General features: G+C 43.1%; 1 protein-coding gene across 6 annotated transcripts in view; it reads right to left on the bottom strand.

Annotated features, from left to right (window-relative positions):
- Nucleotides 1-27,608, bottom strand: part of TPK1 (thiamin pyrophosphokinase 1) — a 763,520-nt gene that overhangs the window by 344,299 nt on the left and 391,613 nt on the right. The window lies entirely within an intron of this gene.

Below are 27,608 nucleotides of genomic sequence, written 5' to 3'. Positions count from 1 at the left end.
AGGAGGCAGCCTGTATAATACACTTTGTAAACATTACAAAGTGTATTATACACTTTGTATGCGGCGATCGCGGGGTTAACATCCCGCCGGCGATTCCGTATAGCCGGCGGGATGTTGCGGCGGGCGAGCGGTGACAGGCGCCGGCGGAGGATCGCGTCACGGATGACGCGATCGCTCCGCCCATGCCCCTACAAGGACCGCCGCCTTTGGGCATGAGCTGGTCCTTGCGGGGTCCACTTCCCGGCCGCCTCTGTGCGTTAGGTGGTCGGGAAGTGGTTAAGCCTCCTGGACGTAGCAGCTAGGTCCAGGAGGCCATGTGCGCTCCCACGCTCTACCGCGGGTGATTGTGCGCGTGCACGCATGCGCGCTCCCATTTCGCGGATTGTTAGCCCAGGAATCAATCAATCGCCCCATGGTGCCCGATGATTGATTCCTCTCCCCTGCAGAAAAAGCGATGGCTTCTCTCAGAAGCCTCGTCTTTTCTGTCTCTTGCGTCCCCTACGTCCCTCTAAGCGTACATGTTACGCTTAGAGTGATGTCATGTAAACTCATGGCTGCCATCTTGTGGCCAAAAAGTAAAACTACATCTAGATGCAAAAAAAAATTTTTTTTAAATCAACACATATTTACCTAAAAAATTACTATCTACATCCCACCCTCCCAAAAATACCCAAATAAAATGTTTTATAAAGAAAAAACCAAAAAAACATTACAATAAAAAACAAAACTCGTAAATATTTACCTAAGGGTCTAAACTTTTAACCACTTCACCACTGAGGGGTTTTACCCCCTGAGCACCAGAGCAATTTTCACCTTTCAGCGCTCCTTCCATTCATTCGTCTATAACTTTATTATTACTTATCACAATGAAATGAACTATATTTTGTTTTTTCCGCCACCAATTAGGCTTTCTTTAGGTGGGACATTATGCCAAAAATTATTTTATTCTAAATGTGTTTTAATGGGAAAATAGGAAAAATGTGGGAAAAAATTAATTATTTTTCAGTTTTCAGCCTTTATAGTTTATAAATAATGCATGCTACTGTAATTAAAACCCATGAAATTTATTTGCCCTTTTGTCCCGGTTATAAAACCATTTAAATTATGTCCCTATCACAATGTTTGGCGCCAATATTTTATTTGAAAATAAAGGTGCATTTTTTTCAGTTTTGCGTCCATCCCTAATTACAAGCCCATAGTTTATAAAGTAACAGTGTTGTACCCTCCTGACATAAATATTTAAAAAGTTCAGTCCCTAAGGTAACTATTTATGTATTTTTTTTAATTGAAAATTTTTTAATTTTTTTTTCATTACAAAAAAAAAAAAAAGGGGAGTGTGGGAGGTAATGAGTTAATTTTTTGTGTATAACTAATTCATTTGTGTTTGAAAATTTTTTAGGGTGTAGTTTTACTATTTGGCCACAAGATGGCAACAGTAACTTTTTGTCTAATGCGACCTCCAAGCATCCTTCCGGACGCTCGGAGGAAGTATAAGGAGGCTGGACACGTGAGTTTTTGTTCACAATGATCGCGCTGCCCATCGGAGAGCAGCGGATCATTGCGGGGCTTAGATCAACGAACGGGAATGGATTTTCCCGTTCATTGATCTCCGGGCGAGCGGGCGGCGGCGTGTTTACTAGCGGCGGGCGGCGTGTTTACGAGCGGGAGCGCGGGCAGCGGCGGGAGTGCGCAAAGTACGGATTTCTCCGTCCCTGGGGGTTAAAGGATGGAAAAAGGGACGGAGAAATTCGTACGGGCGGGGGTAGAGTGGTTAAAATATCAATTTAAAGATGAAATATTTCTATTTTTTTTAATTGTAAGCTTGTAAATAGTGATAGATGCAAAACGGCAAAAATGCATCTTTATTTCCAAATAAAATATTGTCGGCATACATTGTGATAGGGACATAATTTAAATGGTGTAATAACCGAGCCAAATGGGCAAATACAATACGTGAGTTTTAATTATGGAAGCATGTATTATTTTAAAACTATAATGGCTGAAAACTGAGAAATAATGAATTTTTTTTTCGTTTTTTCTTATTCTTCCTGTTAAAATGCATTTACAGTAAAGTGGCTCTTAGCAAAATGTACCACCCAAAGAAAGCCTAATGGGTGGGAGAAAAAACAAGCTATAGATCAGCTCATTGTGATAAGTAGTGATAAAGTTATAGGCTAATGAATGGGAGGTGAACATTGCTCGGATGCATAAAGTGAAAACGTCTGAGGGTTGAAGTGGTTGAGGAACAATCATCTTCATATTGTTATAAACTGTTCTTATCACCTTGCTTCGACACCAGTAACTTCTTACAGTTACGTCTCACAGACTATTGAGATCACTTGACTCTCCACACAGCAAGCAGGAGATAGACTTTCTCAGGCTTCTTCAATGTTTACGTTATTTATTCAGGAAACAGGAATACAGATAGATACATTCATCATATCCTAGCCATGCCAATCTTCATGTTGCGTTACAAGCTCGTGATTAGACTCCCTGCTGAAGTCAATCAGGTACCTTCTTCCTAACTACGTTACACTAAACTACCTATGTACAGCATACATTATATCAGATTACAGAAAGGAAGAGCATACTTAGAGGTCCCAGTCGGCCTTGCGAGCTAGTGCGGAAGGAAGAAGCAGAATGCTCTCTCAATCGCTCACTCCGGGTTTAATACCGACTAGGAAAGAGTTAAATATGACATCATCTTCGCCACCCCCTAGATCAGATTATTGGTGGACCCACTCGTGGTGTCATCATACCCACCTACTTGATTAATAATCAATGAGGCATTTGACCTAAATGCAGAAACGTGGATGTTTAGTAAATATGGCCGATGTCTACTGTTCCTGTGGTGTACGTGGAGGTCAGAGTAGGCCGATGGCCTTCTTTTGGGAACATGTTCTCAGTATCTGCGTGTATCCTCTGCTACACGCAGACCCTGAGATGCCTCTGCCTGCATCACAAAACCTCTATTTATTTTAAAGGCATACACTGCGGACAAGCCTTTTACATAAAACTCAGGCCAAGTAACTGAGGCCTACTTAAATTATAACACATATCACATCCATAGGGATGAAGTTGAAAGATTGAGAGATAAATATCTTTTGTCTGTACCTTTTGAGGTCTTCTGTAAAAAAATGTTTACAAATATTTTCTGCAAATTGTTATTATATTTTATTTTCCAAAGACCTTTATCTCATGTGTGTACCCAGCTTTACATTTCCGAAAGCTTGCAATAACACAGTTAGTCATTAAAGAAATTACCGGACCATACTTCACATGAAAAGACCATATACTCCTTACTATCTGTGAGTTTTGAGCCCAAGTCCCTTTGAATTTTTCTCTGTGCATTTGTCCAACCCTGTGAGTGCCTCATCTGGCCCATCTGTCACTTCTCCCTTACCCATCATAGGTAGCTACTGGTGCCCCTCAGTATTTGGTAGCCAGAAGTACCCTCAATATTAAGTAGCTAGAAGTGCCCCTGTCAGAAGGGAGATCTTGTCAGTGGAATGCAGAGAACAGGGTAAGTAACCTCTCATTTACACTCACATCAGGACTCTGCATAGGGAAGAAGGCAAAGAGGCGCTGAGGGAGGTTACTGAGCCGCCTTTCCATCATCAGGCACCTGTAGGAACGTGCCTATAATCCCTTTCCCTTATGGTAAATCTGTTCCTGGTGTATGCAGAGGCACAGGGGAATCTGATGGTGGCTCCCCCTGGATGTCTGACCTACAAGATTAGAGGCCCATGAACCTTCTGGTGACCTCAGGTAAGTTTCTCATGCTTTTTATGCTACATTAGGCATGTGTCCAAATGTGGATACGCTCATTGTATGTGGAGGATGCGGATGCATCCACTTCAGCATAGGGCCCACTCTAGGAGATTGGCCTAGATGCTGGCAGAGGAGCATAACCCGCATGCCGGATATGTGGCACCAACGCTTTTGTTTACTTTGGGATGTTGTGTTAGCTGCTGGTTATCTGTGAGTTTTGAGCCCAGGTCCCTTTGAATTTTGCTCTATGCATTTGCCAAAATTTATGAGCACCTTATATGGTGGTTATTAGCCTGATTGAGAACCTACACTCTTTATGCTGGACTTCTTACTGTGGTCAGGACCTGAGAAGGGGAGAACACGTTCTCCTCCTAGGAACTTAGCTCTAATCTTCCAAGCTACTGCTGTCTTGGTTCCTTGTAAAACAAGAGTTTTGTTTTTTTTTCTTGTCATTCACCAACAATAAAATTACAAAACACAGGCTAAAGATATCTACTCATTTTGAAAACTAGTAACACATAATAACGCCAGTGGATGTTTTACATGTTTTAAGTCTCTCCATCTAAAAGAGGCGCTGCCAGCCTGCACTTGACAGCTTCCTTTCTGTAAGTGTCAAATGGGATGCTAAAGAAGTGATTACAATTAGATTAGTGGCTTTGAGCGAGGCAAGTTCCCACGTGAGATCTGTTCTCAGAGCAAATACTATAAAATCTGGATTTTAGAAAGTTATTAATGTTTATACCGAGTTATGTGCAGTTTTACACACTTCGTTCTCACTCTAATATTCATAATTTTTAATAACACCCCAGGCTTTTAAAAGAAATGAAGTAGCTGTCTTTCCTGACAAAATTTATAAAAAGCTCATAGTTTAAGTACAACTGTAGTAAAGTCAACTCCTACTTCTCTGTATTAAAGCCCTGCGTGGGGAAAGCTCTATTCCGTTCAGTATAATGTAAAAGACAAGCCTCATTACCTTTTGGACATCTTCTCATTTCTTGGTCATAAATCCTATTACCTTGTATTACAAACTGCCATAAAATCAGAGATAAAATATAATTTATGCTCAGTGTACAGAAGCTAATGTTTCCACACTCCTGAGAAGCAGAGTACCAGAAAATGAGAAAGTATGTATGCGAGACCTGAAGCTATTTGTACCGAGCATGTGTAGCATGATAAACATGGCGAGGAAGGCATGCTGCTTTACAAGCCGTTATCTGGTTGTTTCAATTAGAAACAAGTGTTACTAATCCCACAACAGCACAGCTCAAGAAAGGCTCATCAAATAAAAATGGCAAATGATTCAGAATGCCTTCCATTAGAGAGCGTCAGGCTGCCAGACTGACCTCCTCTCTTTGCTGTAATGCTGATCCTGTGACTATTAACACTCTCTAAATCATTCACCTGACACAAGTATGCAGGTCAGGTGTTTTGACTTTTCTCACCTGTATATTTATTTTAGTTAAGAAACTCATAACCTTTCATTTTATTTCAGATTTACAGACAGGAAGGTCAAAAATGATAACACTACAATAAATGCTGGTCTGCAAGGATGGTTAATTGTAGTGTGTTTATTGCCTTTCATATATTCCCCATATTCACAACCAGGTGTTTGCAGGTGACTGGAGACATTCAATACTTGCAGTGGTTGACCAGCGCTGTACCTGTGGATGTACATCTGAACAGGCAGCAGCCGACCGCAAGACTTTACTAGTAAGGTCTGCCCACTCTAAAGGCTAGATTTATACTTTATCTGCCCATAGACCAAGTGTAAAGGGAGTCTTCTTCCATGTGCCACAGCGCCCCTCCAATTCCATGTGTAACATTCATGTACTGCAGACACTCTCTTTCATGAACAAATCACTTGGGTATCAGCTTCCCTTTTTCATGTGTTGCTCCCCATTTGCAGCCTACTCTTTTATATGTAGCAACCCCTATTTCACACCCAGGTGTCCCCTTGGGCTTTAGCCACCCAAGGCCCAGGCCTTTGAGGCCTTTCCAGAAATGCAGAACTGTCCAATTTATGTCAAGAGTCAGCTCTTGACATAGATTGGACAGGGCTGGATTTCTGGAAAAGCCACAAAGTTTGCATCTGCGTCACTGGCCACTTCCAGTGGGGTGGGGGCGACACGCGACTATCTCCAGGATCTCGGCATCCCATGTTACAGCTCTGCATGTGCTTTACTAGGAGTACACAGCAATGTGATACAGAAATTCATAACTCTGCAAATCTCCTTCCAGTTAATGCACATTTAAAGGAGAACTGTAGTAAGAGGTATATGGAGGCTGCCATATTTATTTCCTTTTAAGCAATACCAGTTGCCTGGCAGCCCTGCTGATCTATTCGGCTGAAGTAGTGGCTGAATCACACCAGAAACAAGCATGCAGCTAATCTTGGTATATCTGTCAAAATTGTCAGAAAAACCTGATCTGTTGCATGCTTGTTCAGGGTCTACGGCTGAAAGTATTAGAGGCAAAGGATCAGCAGGATAGCCAGGTAACTGGTATAGCTTAAATGGAAATAAATATGGCAGCCTCCATACACCTCTCTCTACAGTTCTCCTTCAAGAAATACAATAGATGTGTTGTACGTTACAACCATTTTTTGTTCTATTACCATTATTTTATAATGTAAAAACCCCTGTAATATTTGTTTGCATATTCCTTTGCAAAATAGCTATAATAATCTTACTTATAAATCTTCAAAATCCACCCAAGCAAGACCTAGCAGGTTATGGAAAATCTGTCAGATCTGCATAGTGATGAATAAACTGGACTTGACAGAGCTTGGTGGGTCCCATGTTATAAACTATACTTGGAGAGTAATGGGTAAGGAAAGCCATGATGTATTAACCTACAACCCTTAATTCCCACATTTGTAGTCTGGGTCAATTAATTAGAATGAGAAAGGAAAGGATCCTTAATTGCAATAGATCTACAGGTTTAGCAGCATTCATGGGACTTCTACTTCCTTGCAATCTTTGGAAGCAGTATGTTACGTTACATCAAAGTGAACATTTTCTCTGTGGATAAATACATCAAAGAAAAAGCCCAACAGAAGCTATGCCACACGGTGTAGATATCACATAAACAGTAGTAGTGATTATATGATTGCTACAAGTATCTCATTGCTAGCTTTATTAATAGCTTTATTATATTTCTGTGTTGATTTCCATTAACCCAGTAAGGGCAAGGGCAGGTGTTTTTCACCTGAAATTATAGAGTTGTATATGTTACATCCAGAACACGAAGTCTGGCCACTTCGGGGTTCTGGCTGGTCAGAATGCGAAGTGGCCGGCTCATGCGGCCAAAGTAAGAACTACTATGATTTTCGGACTTTGGCCAGAACGCGTTGTGACTTAACGTGGCCGGCCAAGTCCCAAAGCTCACCTCTCCCCACTGCCGTAGTCATCCTCACCCCTCTCTAACATGGACCCGGGGCTGGCTTGTATGCTGCCAGCTGCAGCTGATTTTACCGCCACCTTCCTTCTGCAACTTTTCCCCGCTCGGCCGCTCCATCTATCCCCGCTCTGCTCAGCTCAGCTCAGTGCTCTGTAAGTATGCGCTGTCCCCGCTGCCGCTTTCCCCGTAGTCCTCCTCACACCTCTTCTGCAGGGACCCGGGGCAGGCCTGTATACTGCCGGCTGCAGCTGATTCCACCTCCGCCCTCACAGCTCTCCACGCCACACTAAAGTGGACCTGAACTCTTGTACAGGGTAAAAGGAAAACATAGAAAAATACCCTGTATGTATTTAGAGAGTTTAGCCTGTCTAATTTAGAGAATTTAGTCATGAATCACAAGCTCCCCAGCAAAGCACCCACAGCCATGCACAGCCCCCCAGCAAAGCACCCACAGCCATGCACAGCCCCCCAGCAAAGCACACACAGCCATGCACAGCCCCCCAGCAAAGCACCCACAGCCATGCACAGCCCCCCAGCAAAGCACCCACAGCCATGCACAGCCCCCCAGCAAAGCACACACAGCCATGCACAGCCCCCCAGCAAAGCACCCACAGCCATGCACAGCCCCCCAGCAAAGCACCCACAGCCATGCAAAGCACCCAGAAAAGACCCCCCCAGCCATGCATAGCCACCCAGAAATGCACCCACAGCCAGGCAAAGTGCCCAGCAAAGCAAAGCACCCAGAAAAGCCCACCAGCCATGCAAAGCGCCCAGCAAAGCACCCCCCAGCCATGCATCCCCCTCATCTGTGACTAATCACCACTGTAATTTGATCTCTCCCCTGTGTCACCTGACTGCCACCGCGGAGCAGCTAATTTGAAAAACACAGGATGTTAACAAAATGTCCGCTCCCAAGAAAGCAGGATGTAGACACACTGCAGATTTATTGCAGGATTTGTATCAGCTGTAACTAAGAAATGCTTTTCTTTAAAAATATTATTATGCTGTATCTTTCAGAGCAGAGAGGAAGTTCCGAGGGCCATTCATGGTGCTGGACAGGACCCGAGATGTTCTGGCATTTGTGCGTTTTGGACTTTGGCAGACTGACTTTGGCCATTTCTAGAACTGGCCGGCCAATGTCAGAAATTCCCAGCATTTTGGACTTTGGCCAACATCAAATAGGCCAGTTCTAGTAACAGTCGGCCAATTCTAGAATTGGCCGATTTCTGGTTTTGGCTGTAACATATACGTGGCCATTACCATGTAATTTTTGTTTAACCTCCCCGGCGTTCTATTGAGATCGCCAGGGAGGCTGCGGGAGGGTTTTTTTTCAATTAAAAAAAAACTATTTCATGCAGCCAACTGAAAGTTGGCTGCATGAAAGCCCACTAGAGGGCGCTCCAGAGGCGTTCTTCCGATCGCCTCCGGCGCCCAGAACAAACAAGGAAGGCCGCAATGAGCAGCCTTCCTTGTTTGGCTTTCCTCGTCGCCATGGCGACGAGCGGAGTGACGTCATGGACGTCAGCCGACGTCCTGACGTCAGCCGCCTCCGATCCAGCCCTTAGCGCTGGCCGGAACTGATTGGTCCGGCTGCGCAGGGCTCGGGCGGCTGGGGGGACCCTCTTTCGCCGCTGCTCGCGGCGGATCGACGCAGAGCGGCGGCGATCAGGCAGCACACGCGGCTGGCAAAGTGCCGGCTGCGTGTGCTGCATTTTATTTGAAGCAAATCGGCCCAGCAGGGCCTGAGCGGCAGCCTCCGGCGGTGATGGACGAGCTGAGCTCGTCCATACCGCTCAGGAGGTTAATGGATACTAGAGCGGAAAGACTTGGTAAGAAGTGAAGGTGCAGTGGGTAGGGGGGCATAATCAAATACTTACCACCACTCCTGTTCACCTCCATCATCCACCGCTCTCCCCTACTCAGTCCCGTTCTCCTCGGCAACTTGGGCAAATCCAAACCAGGACACACTGTGCCACGCATGCACAGTATGTCCGTTCTGCTCCCCTGTGGCCACGCAGAGTGGTGTCACTTACTTGTATCAATAAACGTTGAAATTAGGCTGTGCTATAACCTGCAGAATTAGTAGCTTTGGATCATTGTAGGAGAGTAAAGGGTGCTTATGTCACCAATATAAATCTTACTTATTTAGTTAACCCTCCAAAGCAAGGTATCAAGCTCATTGTGCTATTTTGTAATATCCATTAAACTACACTAATCTGCATTTTGTTGGACACTTGCATCTGAACAACATTTAATATACTTCTAAATAATGTTTGGCCACATCCACCCAATGAAATAGAAGGAATCAAGAAGTGAACTTTGAATGCAAAAGAATAGGACAGGTGGTGTTTGGAAAAACAAAACTCTATGCAAACACAAATCAAACCAGAATCAAATGCATATTAACCACTTCAATACTAAGGGTTTTTCCCTTAAAAACCAGAGCAGTGTTCACATTTCACGATCCTCTTCCCATTCATTCACCAATAACTTTATCACTACTTATCTCAGTTAAATGATCCATACATTTTATTGTATATGCATTTTTAAAGGGAAAAAAGAAAGAAAAAAAAAACATTATTTCTTAGTTTTTTAGTTTTAACCTTCTAACAACTGCTCAACGCCAATCGGCGTGAGCAGAGCGGCAGCCCCAGGACCACTCCACGCTAATTGGCGTGAAGTCCTGGGGCGGAGTTTTGCAGGAGATCGCACGCCGATGTGGTGATCGCTGCTAGGAGACTGTTAGACGGCAAAACCACGTCTAATAGTACTGTCCAGCGTTGCGATTTAAGGCAGCGCAATACTGGGGACAGCCTTGTGACACGGATGTCCCACTGGTGGAGACATGAGAGATCCGCTGTCATAGGCTGAAGCCTATGACAGCCGATCGCTGTCATAGGCAGGCAGAGGAAGGGATGGACCTATATAAAAATAATAAAAAAAATAGTATTATTTAATGAAAAAAAAAACAACAAATATATATTTATTGAAAAAATAAATATACATCCTGAGAGCAATCATAGCCCACCAACAGAAATCTCTGTTGGTAGGCAGAAAAGGGGGGGGGGGGGGGGTCACTTGTGTGCTGAGTTGTGCGGCCCTGCAGCGAGCCCTTCAAGCTGCGGTGGCCTATTTTATAAAAAATAGCCTGGTCACTAGGGGGGGTTCAAGAGGTTAAACTACAACGTGCTACTATAGATAAAACCCATGCATTTTATTTGCCCATCTGTCCCAGTTATTACAGATAAATTAATTTAAATTGTCTCCCTAGTTCTTCTTATGGCAGCAATATTTTATTTAGAGGAGCGGGCCCCTATTGGTCAGAGGGGCTATTGTTACATCGCTGGTGCATTGAACAACGTATGCCTCTGTGTTCCCTGTTATTGACTCTCATGTACTCTGTACAGCGCAACGAAATATGGTGGCTCTATATAAATAATAATAGGAAAATGGCACTGCATATAAAACATCAGTTTGTGTCACTTAGGTGGATCCTAGCTGATGCACGTGAGGCCGCTGTTCCCAGCCTTTTATGTTATGTGCTATACAATGTATGTTGGCTTATTGTATTGGCTGACCCGAGTGACTGCTCAGAATCTGGAAGTAATAAATATCATGGGACACATAATTCGCATATGGTGCATATTTGTCTGGCTATCAGAATGACATAATTGTGCTACTGAAGTGCCTTACATTTTATGCTGACAAGATGTGACTATAGCAGCTCTGAGAAAATGTATAAGTTGTTATTATTGCGGCTGATATTGCTACAGATCCAGACTGGTGGGGATCTTATTTTAGACTTATTGTGAGTTTTAGAAGCTTATTGCATTATGAAGAAAGATTTGTTCTTCTACATGACCTGGAGGTGAAGTGCACTCATACAGTTTTTATTAATAGATCTATAACAATCTTTGGAGTGGTGCTTATTGATTGCCATTTTCAGGACACCTGTCAGCTTGAATATATGGTGCTTGGCTGTGTGAATGATACATCTGAGCATCTAATAATGATTGTAACATGTGCTTGTACTTTTTCTTTGAATTCTTTAGTAACAGAGTTTTTTCAGCATACAGAAGACAATAAACAATCCGGTATCGATCATCCCATAGTGGACATCACATAGCAAATGACAGGTGTAGTACTTGACAGATATACTACTGTATATCTTAACACAATGGTGCATCAACTGAAATGACAACTGTCTGTGTAGGAACATATAAGGTACCAACCTCAGTGTTACATTGCCAACAGTTTGGATCTTTGTCCAGAAAGATCTGGTTTATTCGTACAATACCAATTGGATAGTATTTTGTAATACATTTCTTGGATATAAACCGCAATAGGTTGATTTGTGGGCAAAGATGCACATTTTAGTCTTCTCCACTCCTGAGAAAGTGGTGCTTTGTTCCCTTTCCCAGGACCTAAAGTATGGTATCTCATGTAATGACTGTTTGATGAGGAGCACATAGATTATAAACAGCATCTTCCATAACGGTCCAGTCGTGCGGCATAGATCCTTGAAACCAGCCAAGGATGTTTACGCTAGTGGCAGCTAGCTGTTTTAGTCATAGTACTCAACAGCTTTGAGACGTTTCAGTGGTTTCCATTCTCTTAAGTAACCAGTTATGTACCTTTGCGGAAACTCAGCATTATTGAAGACAGAGAGAAGAGGAGTGGGCCAGGGCGAAATATTTTCTAAGGAGTGTGTATTATTAAAGACTTTCAGGATGGCAAGCACCATATAGGAGTTAGACCATGATAGGCGTGGGTTTTGTGAGGCTCAAGGTTGGTTGATCACAGGATATGGGGAGAGGGCCTGTTCAATTCCCACCCATTGCTTAATTTTAGAGTGCCTGTGCCAGTCTAGTATTCTCATAAGCACAGTGGCATAGTTATATTTTTGAACATCAGAGACAGCTAATCTCCCAAACTTCTTGGCTCTACATAGAATTTGTTAATTCTCAGGGGTTTGCCTTTTCATATATATCTATCAATCAGTTGTGCCCATTTTAGGAAAGAATTTGGGATGAAGACCAGTAAGGTTTGGAAAAGGTACAGTAGGCGGGGCATCAGTCTTTCATATTTAGGGTTAATTTAGTTCCCAAGTAGGTTATGTGTTTCAGGTTCCATTTAAAGGGGAATTTTGCTAAAATCTGCATTTGCATTGCATTTCAGTTTGTAGACTAACATTAAGGGCCTCACACTTGTCTTAATTCATTTTAAAGAGAGACAACGCACCAAATCTACGGAACTCTTCAATCAGATTTGGGAGTCCTATCAATGGATTGGTAATAAAGAATAGCAGATTATCTGCATATGCAGCCACTTTTTGCATGCTGATAACTATTGTCAAGCCAGTGATGTTCACATTGCTCCTAACATGACACAGGAAGGGCTCCAGGGCCAGGTCCAATATGAGGGGGAGAAAGAACACCCCTGGTGGGTTCCATTGGAGATCAGTAGAGCCTCAGAGAGGACTCCATAAATATCTTAAGATCAATCTAGTTTCTAGGTCAGTTTAGGTTCAATAATGAGATAGGTCTGTAGCTTGGGCATGCAGTTGGGTCTTTTCCCAGGTTGTGGATGAAGGAGATGTGGGATCCTTAAAACTCACCTCTTTAAGGAGGCCTACCCCACCTCAACGCTGCCCCAACTCTCTCTGCCAAGAGCCTCTCGACACAGACCCCCTCCTTTTATGTCTTATGTTATGCCTTTAGTGTTTCAATTTCTATTTACTTTTTAGGAGAGATGCACTGCATTGGACGGCCTTATTTGAATGCGTTAAGTACTAGTCTATTAACTCTTCCATGAAAAAAAATGGTATTTCAACATTTACATGGCAACAAGACATGTACATAGATGTAGTGGAGCACTTCTCCTTTGCTCTTGTAGGTGATGTGCCACGGTCTGTCTGTCAGCACTCCAGACAACAGATGTAAGTAGAGATGCAGACCGGCACCATCTGTATTATAAGCTCTTTATTGTTTCAGATTCATGTGCAGCCTAAAGGTGGCCATACACTGGTCGATTTGCCATCAGATTCGACCAACAGATAGATCCCTCTCTGATTGAATCTGATCAGAGAGGGATCGTATGGCCACCTTTACTGCAAACAGATTGTGAACCGATTTCAGCCTGAAACCGTTCACAATCTGTGGTGGTGCTGCCGCCGCTCCCCTCCTCTACATTACCCCGCTGTCACTGCTGTCTTCTCCGCTCTGGTCTGGTCTCCGGCATGCTTCACTTCTTCCTGCCCGGCAGGAAGTTTAAACAGTAGAGTGCCCTCAGAACAGGTAATGTATACCCGCTGTATTGCGTCGGTCGTCGGGCATTCGAACGCCACTATCGACGCACTTCCGAGCCGCCGGCGATCGAGAAAAATCTTCCGCATGGACGGATCATCGGGAATCGACGAGAACGATCAATTTCGGACGGAAATCGATCGTTCTGTCAGCGGTGTGCATGGCGATTTCACAGCCGATTCGATCACTGTGATCGAATCGGCCGTATATCGGCGGGAAAATCGTTAGGTGTATGGGGCCCTAAACAGCAACATTTCGGAGCAATGAGCTCCTTTCTCAAGCTAGGCAATGTATTGGTGCCGGTCTACATCTCTACTTACATCTGTTGTCTGGAGTGCTGACATGGATCTGAAACAATAAAGAGCTTATAATACAGATGGTGCCGGTCTACATCTCTACTTACATTGCAACAAGACATAAAACACTAGTGGTCTAGTCACCAAACAAAAAACAAATAGAGTTCACCCTCAAGCAGCAGTTTAAAAGCAGTGATGGGAAGACTTTCCATGACAGAAGAACTGTACACATTGTAGCTATACATACAGGCTCCATGCACAAGCAAAAAAAAAAAAAAAAAAAGATCAAACACACACAAAAAAATCCTTTCTAATAACACAAACAGATCATTTGGTTCCAGCACTGTACATGACAGGCATAACCAGTATCAGGCTAAATCAATAGCTGCAAAGCTGTATAAGCACTTGGGATACTTTTGTAACAAACTTTATTGTGGGTGAAATTACAAGCTAAAAGCTGTCATACGGAGCTACGCATCTAAAAATTTACAGTATCATATTTTAAAGACTGTTTTCAGGCATTGATCTAAATATACCATTTGAAATCGGAGTAATCATAGTGTCCAAATCCTTTTTGTGTCAACAATGCTTCTGGAGGCTAAAAATGGTATTTGAAAAGTTTGGTCACATGATTAAAAGTAGTTGAGTTGAAGAGGTTAATTGCAAACACAGTGACAGGGGCTACTGCAGATTTTTGACTTGCATCACCATATATTCAGAATCAGAATCAGAATCAGAATATTTTATTTCGCCAAGTACAACGGGGGGTTGTACCCGGAATTGTTTTTGGCTCATACAGGGTCGGTGATGGTACAAACACATACATGCGAACTACAACACATACAATCATATACAGTATAGTACAAAGTAAACGTATACCTATGTGTACATACGGCACATAACTATGGTGAAGGACGCGTGGGGAAGTCTAGAGTGCTATGTGAGGGGAGCAGCCTGCCGACTACCGACGGCGCTCGCACAGCTCTGCAGCAGTTCCAGATGCCCCGCAGTGTGTCCTGGAAAAGAGTGGATAGAGAAAGAGAGAGCAAGAAGAGATAGCTAAGAGAGAATGAGGAAAGAAAGAGAGAACCAAAGCAAGAGGTGAGAGACAGAGGCAGAGAGTCCCTTAGGGCTGCCGATTGAGATCACGCCTGGGTACAGTCCAACAAACAGTCCCAATCAGTCCGATGGTGGTTGCAGGCAGAGGGGACCCGGTGCTTCAGGGAGCAAAAAAGAGCCCGTGGCCGCAGAGGCCGATGGAGCTGGTGGCTGAACTGGTGGAGGAGGGACTGGCAGCCGAGTGGCCTGGCCACTAGGAGCCCAGTAAGTCAATGGCTAATCCCTCCAGGAGACAGAGATGGGGGCACAGCGAGGATATCAGGCTCACCTGGGTAGGGCAGCAGTGATGTGCCACCAGGGATTGATGAGATATCCCCTGTGGCCTGGACAGATGTGGAGGAGTCCTGCATGTGCCCGAGTGGCTTCCTGGCAGCTGCGGTGGTGGATCGGGGGCAGGGCGAAGTAGAGCAGTGCTTGGGCCTATGGTCCCTCCACATGGGTGGCGGCGGCCGCTCAGCTGCTGGTGCAATCACACCTCACACCATGTGCAGATCCCCAGTGCCTTCCTTCCCCACCACTGACCGACTCATCTCAAAAACAGTCCATCAGTGGTGCACCAATCCCCTCTGGGCCGTGGCGGTGGAGCGGTCCGCATGTCCCAGCGATGGTGCCTGGCAGTGGCAGTTGTAGCGATGGCACCTGGCAGCGGCAGTGTAGCGTCCTCTTGATAAGGAGCTCCAAGTCCTCAGATGGCGGCAGGCAGTCGCATGTCTCCGGCGGCGTCTGGTTGCTCCGGAGCCGTAGTGTGGGTCAGGCAGCCTACGAGTCCCTCGATCGCGGCAGAGCATCCACATGTCTCTGGCTGGCTGGCTTGCTGCCCCGGCAGCAGAGTGTGGCTGCACCTCTGTGGGTCTCCGTTCCTCCCAGACAGAGCGGCAGCGTGAGGAGCAGCCAGCTGATGTCTCTGGCTGGCTTGCTGCCCCGGCAGCAGAGTTGTGGCTGCACCTCTGTGGGTCTCCGTTCCTCCCAGACAGAGCGGCAGCGTGAGGAGCAGCCAGCTGATGGGAGAGCACAAGGGCCTGAACAGCTGATCGCATGATCAGCTGGAGGCTCGCAGCTCAGACCCAGGAGCTCTGTGCCTGGATCAGTACGTCTCCGATTGTCTCCCACGGCATCCCCGCATCCTCCCCTTTAGATTAGGGGGGGATTAGGGAGTAAAAATCTTAGTAAAGTGATAGTAAAGAGAAGAAGAGGCCGGAGCCCTGGGGCCGTGGCTGCCTTTGCAGCGCCATCTTGTTGCCATATTTTATGCTGCAAGAGGTAAAGCACATATTAAATTCATCTGCAAAGAACAGATGAAATCTATGCGGAAAGGAGCTGGTGACAAGGCTCCTTAGCCAGGTACTAATGATTTATTACAATATAGCTGATTAATCGCTTAAGGACCGCAGTAATTGAAATCTACATTTATGGCTGCTTATTCCTGCCAGGGTGTAGATTCAGGGGAAGTAGGAATGCACGGGGAGCCGTCCTGATGGCCTCCGCTCCCCCTGTTCTCCTCTGTACCCTTTCGTAGCTAAATGCCACCTGGCAGCCTCTTCCCCGGGTCGCCAGAGTTGTTTGACCACAAAGTTGGGACAGAGGAGAATGGGGGAGCAGTGGCCGTCAGGACAGTTCCCCGTACATGCCTGTTCCCCCAGCACCCCCCCCCCCCCGTTTCTCCTAATGTGCTCAGCTCTGGTACCCTTTAAACCAACACCAGCATCAAATTGGCTTGCTCTGAAGTACCAGGACCAGGTATTTTTGTAAGTTATGTCCCTTTGAAGAAATTCCAAATTCCTTTAACCTTTAAATAGATTAAATGTATATATCATGGTTGGGGTTGGTGGCCTTACTAAGTCATGTCATGTTAACGAGGTTATAAGGTTAAATGCTTTGTGGATTTTTTACAAACCTATAAATAAACCCTACAAACCCCTCACCCCCCAAAAAACAACAACAAAAAAACAATAACAACTTTTGACTGGAGTTGCATTTAATTATGGATACAGGATCCACCAAATATGCACTACCTAACTCCAGTATACTACCTGTAGAACTTACCATATTTTTCAGACTATAGGACACACTTTTTCTCCCTCTCCCCCTCACTGTTCCCCTAGTGCCGGCTTCTGCTGCTCGCGTCATTACATGCAACCAACACCACTAGGAGATCAGTAAGAGGAGAGATCTCTGATCGATGGATCAGGTTGTTGCTGCTTTTAACTGTGCATTGGGAGCAGAGGAGGATACCAGGACACAAAGGGCACAGAGGAGGACACAAGGGGGCAGAGGAAAGGTGAGTAGAGAGGAGCACAGGCTGAATTTAGGTTGAGCTCCTGCTGGTGGCTCTGACAGTAGAGTTTACCCAGAGATAACTGACAGCGATTTCTGCACCATATGAACGAGGATAACAGAAATGTGAGCGATTGCACTATACAATTGCTGCTTTTATCATCTAAGTACTAGAGGAGCAGCAGTGCTCATGGACCAAACTGTGAACTATCAATTTAGAGCCATGGCCTTAGATTTGTCACCCCCCCCCCCCCTTTTTTTTTTTTTTTTTTTGCAGATTTCTCCTAGTGTTATGGATCGTAAGACAACCTCTTTTAAAAAAATGGATGTCAGTATTCACACAAATTGTATTATGATCGTGTTCTTTGTGCAGCACCCACAGCTCTTTGCTGTGCATTTTGCATGCAAGTCCAGAGCCTGGCTGTAAATTACTGCTCCATAAGCATGTTAGTCATCTTTTTCCTGTATCTGGAGGTGAGCCATCACAACTAAAGGATGGTATCATAACCCTTATTGTGAGACTAATTCTTAAAAGTATTAACTGTTGTTTTGCTGCTTTAGCCCTATTTTGGTGCTGAAACTGGGTGGATAAAGGAATTTCTATGTTTGGCGAATGTCCATGTTTGTTCCACTAGTCTCTTTTCGGTTTTCATCCAAAGGGTGAGTACCTTAGGCTTTATTAAGTACACTTGTTTCTATTATAAGCACACTCTCTATTAATTAGCCATGTTAGCCTTTATTTTTTTAAGAATTACATTATCTGTGGTTTTACATTCTGTGCTCGAGCATTTCAACAGTGAGCTTTTCCCATATCAAAATATGTCAGTGCGTTTCCATGCCATAGCAGTTTAATCTGTATACATTCTAGTTCACTGCTCACAAAAAATATTTACATTTCAGTTGCTATGTCTTCAGAGTGAGTTTACAAAACTAAGCTTCCATGAAATAAATTAAGTACTCTAAATGGAAGATATTCTTCATTTTTAAGAGATTTCCATTTCCAGATGCATTTTATGGATGAGTGCTGAGTAATGGTAAAAAATAGTTTTTACAAACTTTGTTTCACAATTTTTGCAATTACCGTACGTACATGAAAATGTATTTTATTTAATTACTTACAAATCTAATCAAAAGTCACAATCAGTTCACAAATATGACTCACAGCTCTTTCTATTTTTCATGGCCTTTGAGAGACATAACAGTTAAAAAGGAAATTATCACAAAAATACTGTCTATCTAATGCAATATTTATCATATAAATTTTAAAAAGAACCCGAGGTGGGTTCCAAGAACGCTATTAGCACACAGAGGCTGGATCTGCATATAATACCCAGCCTCTGTTGCTATACAGTTCCCCTCCCCTCCAATCAGCGGGGAGGGAAGGGACACGGGTGGAGAGCGGCACTATGGAGGAGGCGGGGGAGCGGCAAGAGTGACACTTCCAAAAGTAAACAGCCGGCTGCGACACGCTGTGTGTCGACAGCTCGGCGTATGATTTATGGGGGGCAAGCAGAGCACAGGGGGTCTGTGGGGGGAAATGTATAACAACAGAGGCTGGGTATTATATGCAGACCCAGCCTCTGTGTGCTAATAGCGTTCTTAGAACCCACCTCGGGTTCTCTTTAAAGGAAACTTCAGGCAACTTAAAAAAGCAAAAAACGATCTACTTGCCTGGGGATTCCTCCTGACCTTGGAAGCCTATGCGTCCCTTGCCGCAGCTCGGCCCAAGCTGGTCTTCCGGGGTCCCCTCTGTAGCAGCTGCCGACCTGGTTAGGTCAGCGGCCACTTCACATGAGAAGTGTGACTGCACAGAATGCTCCCAGCTTCGGGAACGCAAAAACAAGCGGTGCAGCTGGCCAGGTCAGCGGATACTATGAAGGGGACCCTGGGAGACCAGCTTGGAGTGGAGATGTGACGAGGGACACATAAGCTTCCGGGGGCTAGAGGACACCCCAAGGAAGTAGATCTTTTTTTTTAAGTTGCCTGATGTTTTTTAACATGATACTTTCTTGGCTAAAAAAAAATATATAAAATTTTAAATAATGCAAGAGGTGAGCAGCACATACCAAATTTTATGTGATTCTATGCAAAGCATGTATGCAGCACTGGAGATCCCCAATCTCCATGAGAAATACATGAATACAAGGGGCAGCAGCACACAACAGGAAAAACAGCGACAGGGGATTTTAGTCACTCTTTATAGCGCTTAAACTCGCCAACTGCACCAAAGTGTTCCCAATCTGGTGAGTTCTACGCTAACAATGCAAAAAATGCTGTTTTTATTATTATTTTTTTTTAGCTTTCTAATTGAAACTATTCCAAAAGCCCAAGAGACAACTAAATGGGTAAAAAAAGGAAATTAAAAACACCTCACCTTTCAACTAGCTACCGAATTAACTCTCTGAATATGTGCAATCTGCTCATTTATATGCTCTGACTGAGCTAGAGGTGGGCATAGTTATGCAAGCTCACGGGCTAATGAATAAATAATGCAGGGGTGAGCACAAACCGAATTTTACACGGGTGAATACGTTGGCACGCTCTTACACCCGGTCATTTGAGTGCAGTTAAGTCTCACTTGTGGATCCCAAACCAAATTTGATGCATTTATATGCAAAGCATGCACGCAACACTGGAGATCCCCAAGAACCCCTGTCGCTGTTTTGACTGTTGTGTGCTGCAGCCCTTATATTTATGTAAAATTTTAAATACAGGTGTACATATATTTGTAAGAAGTACACTCCTCCCAGATTTGAAAGCAAAATAAAGTACTTTCTTCTGTGTTCCTGTTGCTTACAGTAGGTAGTAATAATCTGACAGATCTGACATGTTTTGGACTAATCCACCTTATGTGACAGCAACATAGGAGAAAAGTAATTCACCATGCATTTTAACCACTTCAGCCTTCGGGTGTATTCACATCAAGGATGGAAGCAATTTCCCCCTGTCAGCGCTCTTCCCATTTATTCACCAATAACTTTATCACTACTGATTATATGAAAATCATCTATTTCTTGTTTTTTTGCCACAAATTAGGCTTTTTGGAGGTGATACTTGTTTTCAGCAATTACTTTATTTTCTATGTATTTTATAGGGAAATATAAGAAAAACAATAAAAAATACACAATTTCTCAAATTCCATCCCCTATAGTTTTAAAATAAGCAATGCTACTATACATAAAAAGAACAAATTATATTTGCTCGTTAGTCCCGGCTATCACAACATTTACATTTTGCCCCTATATATAGTTTTGAAATAAAGGTGTCTTTTTTTTTTTATCAATACATACACACCCTTATGTGTTAACATAAGAGTATATACCTTCATGACATACATATTAAAAAAGCTTAGTCCCTAAGGCAACTATTTATGTATTGTATTGTATTGCTTTGTTTTTACTAAGGTCACTTCACTTTTATTATTATGATCAGGGTCATGCCCAATCATTCCGGGCACTGCAATTGGATCAGGGAATGTCGGTTCCCCTTCCCAAAATGCGCAGCATAAAAGCCATTGAGAATGAGCGGCATGTGCTCGCACCCGCCACAGAAACACTGGACTAGTATACTTGTATTTGTGTACAGATAGACCAGAGCGGCTCGTAGTCTCGTACACCTTAGTCGTCCAGTTAGGATTAAGTGGTTAATTTGAGAAAAATGTACTTCTAGAGATCCTTACTAATAATATAATCTTTTGTACAATGTAATGATTTCTATGTAATACTAGGCCTAATGCCCGTTTAAAAACGGCGCTAGGCTGTGGCGGCGCCCCCCAATCCCCCGCACTAGTCTCCCTCTTTTAAAATTATTTGCGCACATATATCACACACCCTTCAGGACCCTTCCTCCTCTGCCGCGCATCATTCCCCACCCAGCTCTAGGCAGCGTCCCTCCGTGCACATAGGCAGTGCAAAAAAGCACTGACACACGGACTACCTAAGATACCAATCATTATATTCACTCAGTTTATCCCATTACTACAAAGATTTAATAAGTTTGCACAAAAAAGATTGTATCATTAGTGAGCACCTTTACATGTATGTGTACACATGTGTTTTAAATTTTGCAATAGCTGTCCTTTGCTTGAAGAGGAACTCCAGTGAAAATAATGTAATAAAAAAAGTGCTTCATTTTTACAATAATTATGTATAAATGATTTAGTCAGTGTTTGCTCATTGTAAAATCTTTCCTCTTCCAGATTCACATTCTGACATTTATTACATGGTGACATTGTTACTATGGGCAGGTTATTTAGCTGTTTCTAGCTGTTAGACAGCTGTAAACAGCCATTTCCTGTCTGTGAACATTGTTACATTGTGGCAGTTTGCCAGGAGTACCGCGGTATTCAGAGCCTCTTGTAGGAGGGGTTTCAGCACAAAATTAGTCACACAGCACCCCCTGATGGTCTGTTTGTGAAAATCATTCTATTTCTCATGTAAAAGGGGGTATCAGCTACTGATTGGGATAAAGTTCAATTCTTGGTTGGAGTTTCTCTTTAGGCTCTTTTGCAAAGAAACAACAACGTTTTGCCATTATGGCCACCTGGTGTTCATATATTTACATTAAGAGTCAGTTTGTTCAGTTAAAGTAAATGCTTGTAACAAAAGAGTCATAGATGTAAGAATGTATAGGGTTTATGTTAAGAAAAGGCTATAAAACAGGAAGTTCAGTTCTTATCACCTTCCTATTACCTTCCCAAGGCAAGTAAGGACAACTTCACATATCTAATACTATACAGTACATGACTACTGCATTTACTTTACTGAGTTTGGTGTAAACCCTGAAAACAAGCACATAAAGCAAACGCTGAAAGAGTAGATAGTACAAAACTTGATCACTAAAAAGTACAGTTACATAAAACTCAAGTAAAGTAAAACCTTGGATTGCAAGTAACTTGGTTTAAGAGTGGTTTGCAAGGCTAAGCAAATAATATATATAAATATAAAATTATGACTTTATAAATAAGCAAAGTCTTGATATACATGTAAAAAAACTTATATGCACATCACAACTCAGACGGTGGTTCTTCTCCCTTTGACTCTGCAGAATTATACTTAATCTGAGCGCAGGGGCTGTATGATGTCACATTTCTGTGAAATCCCCATAAGTAGGTAAAAGCAAATGTCATTGGATAAGTTCCTTGTCAAAAGCCACACACAAAAAAAGTTTGGGGTTCGTTATAGTGAAAGTCTTTTTTTTACATTTTTTCTTTATACGGTACAGTTCTTTGTATTAATTGTTTTTCCCTAAATGTTTTTAGATGGCAGAACAATTGATCTTAGTTTCCATTAATCTTTATGCGAAAAACTGCTTTGATATAAGAGTGCTTTGGATCACAAGCATGTCTCCGGAACAAATTAACAAAGGTTTCACTGTACTGACTTTTGACTGACTTGACTTGACTTTTGACTTTTTGTACTGACTTTTGACAAATGAAAAATCTAAAAATTAAAGTACCTCTGCAATGTATTTGGGAATAAAAGAAAAGTACAAAAGAAAAGGCTACTCATATGTTATCAGCAATATCAGCTCTTTTTATCCTGTTGTGTAATGCTTAGTACACCCGGTCGAATTGATTATTTCCGACAGGTCCGATCTGATTCCCGATCATTTTTCTGATCGATTTTCTGATCACTACTATTATTATTATTTACATAGAGAAAAGGGTGTAGGCAGCGCTTCCAAATACAGAAGGCTGCACCTGATTTGATTTAGCTGCAAAGAAGTGCAGAGCTCCAATGGACCATATTACACAACATGCATTCAAACAGGTACAGCAATGCAGGGCATTAGCTTCAGCAAATAATGTGTGCACAAATCATTTCCTACTAGACTTTCCTCCGGCGTTGACGTGCCCCCTCGGGGAAGACCTAACCACTAACCTAACATTAAAAGCATAACTTACCTGGTGCGACATATCATACAATGGTATACACATTTCTTCAAGACAGACAAACAAAAATGACAGCGGTCACAGGCTGCAACTGGCTTATAAACCATCAAGGGGCGTGTACAGACCCCCAAGGGCTAAATACACGCCAATCAAAACATAAACATAAACATAAACCACATAAAACAGCCAATCAAGTTTCAGCTATCCTTTTTTGATGGGAAATGTAAACTACAGCCATTTGTAGACTGTTGATCGCAGAGTTCTCAAACTTGGCACACTTGGTCACTGGGTGAATGAGATTGAGATTCAGGAAAGTGGGTGGAGCCTACAACAGCCAATTAAAATTCACCTATTAATTCTTAAGGGGAATATTTAAACTGCTGCCATTCTTACACTGTTAATAGCAGAGGCTTCAAACTTGCTACAGTCGGTCATTGGGTGACTGGGGTCCAAATTCATTAAAGTGGTGGGGCCACAAACAGCCAATCAGATTTCCTTGGTGCTTCCATTCACACATTTTGGATGCCAGGAACCTAAAAGCTCACAAACTTGGTCATTGAGTGACTGTGTGTCAAGGTTACAAAAAAGTGGGCGGAGCCAAAAACAAATTTCAATAGGAAAATATAAACTGCAGCCATTCTTACACTGTTAAAGGTAGGGTTGTCAAATTTTGCACAGTTGGTCACTGGGTGACTGGAATTAAAATTCAGGAAAATGGGTGGAGCCTACAACAGCCAATCAAATTCACCTGTTGATTTTCAAGGGGAATATTTACATTGCTGCCATTCTTACACTGTTAATAGCAGGTGCCTCAAACCTGGTACAGTTGGTCACTGGGTAACTGGAGTTCAAATTCAGAAAGGGGGCGGAGCCACAGCCAATCAGATTTGTTTAATTTCAATGGGAATATATAAATTATTGATACCAAGGACCCCAAAGCTCATAAACTTGGTAATTGAGTGATGGTATGTCAAGGTTAGAAAAAGTGGGCAGCGCCAACAACCACCTTTTTTACATGAGAAAATATAAACTGCAACTATTCTTACACTGTTAATGGCAGTGTTCTCAAACTTGGCACAGTTGGTCACTGTGTGAATGGGATTGATTTTCAAGGGGATTATTTACATTGCTGCCCATCATACACTCTTAATGGCAGAGGCCTCAAATCTGGTACAGTCAGTCACTGGGAAACTGGGGTTTAAATTCTGAAAAGGGGGCGGGCCACAAACAGCCAATCAGATTTGTTTAATTTTAATTGAAAATTGCAACTTATTGATGCCAAAGACCCCACAGCTCATAAACTTGGTCATTGAGTGACTGTATATCAAGGTTAGAAATAGCGGAGCCAAAAACAACTAACTTTTTACATGGGAAATATAAACTGCAGCCATTTTTACACTGTTAATTGCAGGGTTCTCAAACTTGACACAGTTGGTCACTGGGTGACTGGGATTAATATTCAGAAAAGTGGGTGGAGCCTACAACAGCCAATCAAAATTCACCTATTGATTTTCAAGGGGAATATTGAAACTGCTGCCATTCTTTCACTGTTAATGGCAGAGGCCTCAAACATGCTACAGTCAGTCATTAAGTGACTGGGGTTCAAATTCACTAAAGGGGCAGTGCCACAAACAGCCAATCAGATTTATTTGCTGGATAAAATGCTTCCATTCACACCATTTTGATGCCAGGAACCCGAAAGCCCAAAACTTGGTAATTGTGTGTCAAGATTGCAAAAAGTTGGTGGAGTCAAAAACAGATTTCCCTGGGAAAATGTAAACTGCAGCCCTTCTTCACTGTTAATGGCAGCATTCTCTAACTTTGCACAGTTGGTCACTGGGTGACTGGGATTAATATTCAGAAAAGTGGGTTGAGCCTAAAAAAGCTAATCAAAATTCACCTGTTGTTTTTCAAGGGGGATATTGAATATGCTGCCATACTTGCACTGTTAATGGCACAAGCCTTAAACCTGGTACAGTTGGTCATTGGGTCACTGGGGTTCAAATTCAGAAAAGGGGGCAGAGCCACAGCCAGATTTGTTTCATTTCACTGGGAAAATACAAAATTATTGATATCAAGGACCCCAAACCTCACAAAATTGGTCATTGAGTGACTGCGTGTCCAGGTTGCAATAAAGTGGGCGGAGCCACCCAAAATGTTTTACTGGGAAAACATAAACTGCAGCCATTCTTACATTTTTAATGGCAGGGTTCTCAAACTTTGCCCAGATGATCACTGGGTGACTAATTCATATTCAGGGAAGTGGGTGGAGTCTATAATAGCCAATCAAAATTCAGTTGTTGATTTTCAAGGGGAATTTATTTAAATTGCTACTATTTTTACACTGTTAATAGCAGATGTCTTAAACCTGATACAGTTGGTCATTGGTTGACTGGGGTTCAAATGCTGGAGAGGGGCTGAGCCACAAACAGCCTATCTGATTTGTTTGATTTCTATGGGAATATACAAAATATTGATGCCAAAGACCCCAAAGCTCACAAACTTGGTCATTGAGTGTTTGTTTGTTAAGGTTAGGAAAAGTGGATGAAGCCAACATGAGCCAAATACATACCCGGGCAACGCCGGATCATCAGCTAGTAAGCAATAAAATACACAGCTCAATACAATGCTAGATCATACACTGGAGTGGTAGTGCTAATAATCAAAGTTCACATATAGAGTGTAAAATCAAGTATGATACACAAGGGGAGAGAGCCCTGTCAACGGCTTACAATCTAGAGAGAGGGGGTGGTGATACAAAAGGAGGGGGGTGCATCGAAAGATTCTTGGCAGAAAGATTCAGGCCAGCGTCAAGGGTGTTAGGCCTCTTTGAAGAGGTGAGTTTTGAGTGTTTTCTTGAAGCTGTTGAAGGAGGGGGCAAGCCTGATGGGCAGTGGGAGAAAGTTCCACAGGATGGGGCCAGCTCTAGTGAAGTCCTGTAGTCATGCATGGGAGTGCGAGATGCGTGGGGTGGCTAGAAGGAGGTTTTTGGGGCAGCAAAGTGGGCGGCCAGGAGTGTATCTGCTGACCAGGTTAGAGATGTAGGTTGAGCAGGATCTTGAAGCAGATTCTAAAGTGAATTGGAAGCCAGTGAAGGGATTTGCATAGGGGAGTCATGGAGACAGAGTGGCGGGAGGAGTAGATTAGTATGGCTGCTGCGTTCATGATGGATTGTAGGGGGGGGGGGGGGGCGATACGGTTCTGAGGAAGGCCTGAAAGAAGGGTGTTTCAGTAATCCAGGCAGGAGATGTTGAGGGCAGGGGCAAGGAGTTTGGCAGTGTCTGGGGTCAGGAAATGCTGGATCTTGGAGATGTTGCGTAAATAGAAGTTGCAGGCCTAGCAATATTTTCAATGTTGGGGGTGAAGGAGGGGGCTGAGAGTCCAGGGTAACTCCCAGACAGCGGCCTTGTGTGGTTGGGAAGATGATTGTGCTGTTGACAGTGGCATAGATGTCCATGGGGGGGAGAGACTGCATGAGGTGGGACGATTAGGAGTTCTGTTTACTCCAGGTTTAACTTTAGGACCCTGGCAGACCTCCAGGAGATAGCTGAGAGGCATGAGGATACCTTCTCCATGGTGGTGGTGGTGGAGAGGTCCGCGGTGTGGAGGTAAATCTGGGTGTTATCTGCATATAAGTGATAGTTGAAGCCCAGACAGGAGATACCTTTGCCGATGGAGGCAGTGTAATTTGAGAACAGCAGAGGGCCAAGAACACTATACTAAATAGATCAGAAAAACAATCAGGAATCAGATTGGACCTGTCGGAAATAATCAAATCGACTGCTAATATGATGAAAAACTGCATCATATGTACTAAGGATAAGCTAACGAATGCAATCTTTGCAAACATATCTCCCTTGCCCTGTGATGATCTCTCTTTATCTTTCCATCACCTCGGCCTCCCTTAAAGTGTACCTGAGATGAAGGTACATGAAAGTTTTATACATAGCTGGGGCTTTCTCCATTATGAAAAATTAAGGCTCAATCGATCTTCATGCATTTCATTGATTGGATATCGACCGGCTGCATAGTTTCAAACTACATCAAATAGTTCAGAGTTAGTGGTGGTGGTAGCATGCTCAATATTAGATCACATTCCCGCTAGTATCTGACTGAATATTCAGTGGTGCGATTTGGTGCACCTAGGAAGTAATTAATGGATTTCATGATCTAATACTTCAGCAAATTTGGAAATTAACTGTCTACAGAGTGCATAAGTATTCACCATTGAATTGCTTTTGCTGATGTAGTGTAAGTAATCTCTGGCAAGAGGTAGTGGGGGGTGAGGGAGTAAATGTATGGCATAGTCATTTTATGAAAATCTAAGCTGTTAAAGATCTTCTCTCATTTGATCTCTGAACATTTTTAGAACTTGACCTCCAGTCCACCAGATAACCATTTCACTACATGGTAGTCTGCATATAACTTTGATTAATGAATATTTAAATGCTTCCCTTTATACAACTATATTTATAAACAATTCCATCAGCACTTTTTACGCACCTCATTTAATTACATTAAAATTTTATCACAAGACTCTTGAACGCTTAT

This window comes from Hyperolius riggenbachi, chromosome 5, assembly GCF_040937935.1.
Source record: "Hyperolius riggenbachi isolate aHypRig1 chromosome 5, aHypRig1.pri, whole genome shotgun sequence".
In the NCBI taxonomy this organism is placed as follows: Eukaryota; Metazoa; Chordata; class Amphibia; order Anura; family Hyperoliidae; genus Hyperolius; species Hyperolius riggenbachi.
This window is presented reverse-complemented; position numbering and strand designations above follow the sequence as displayed.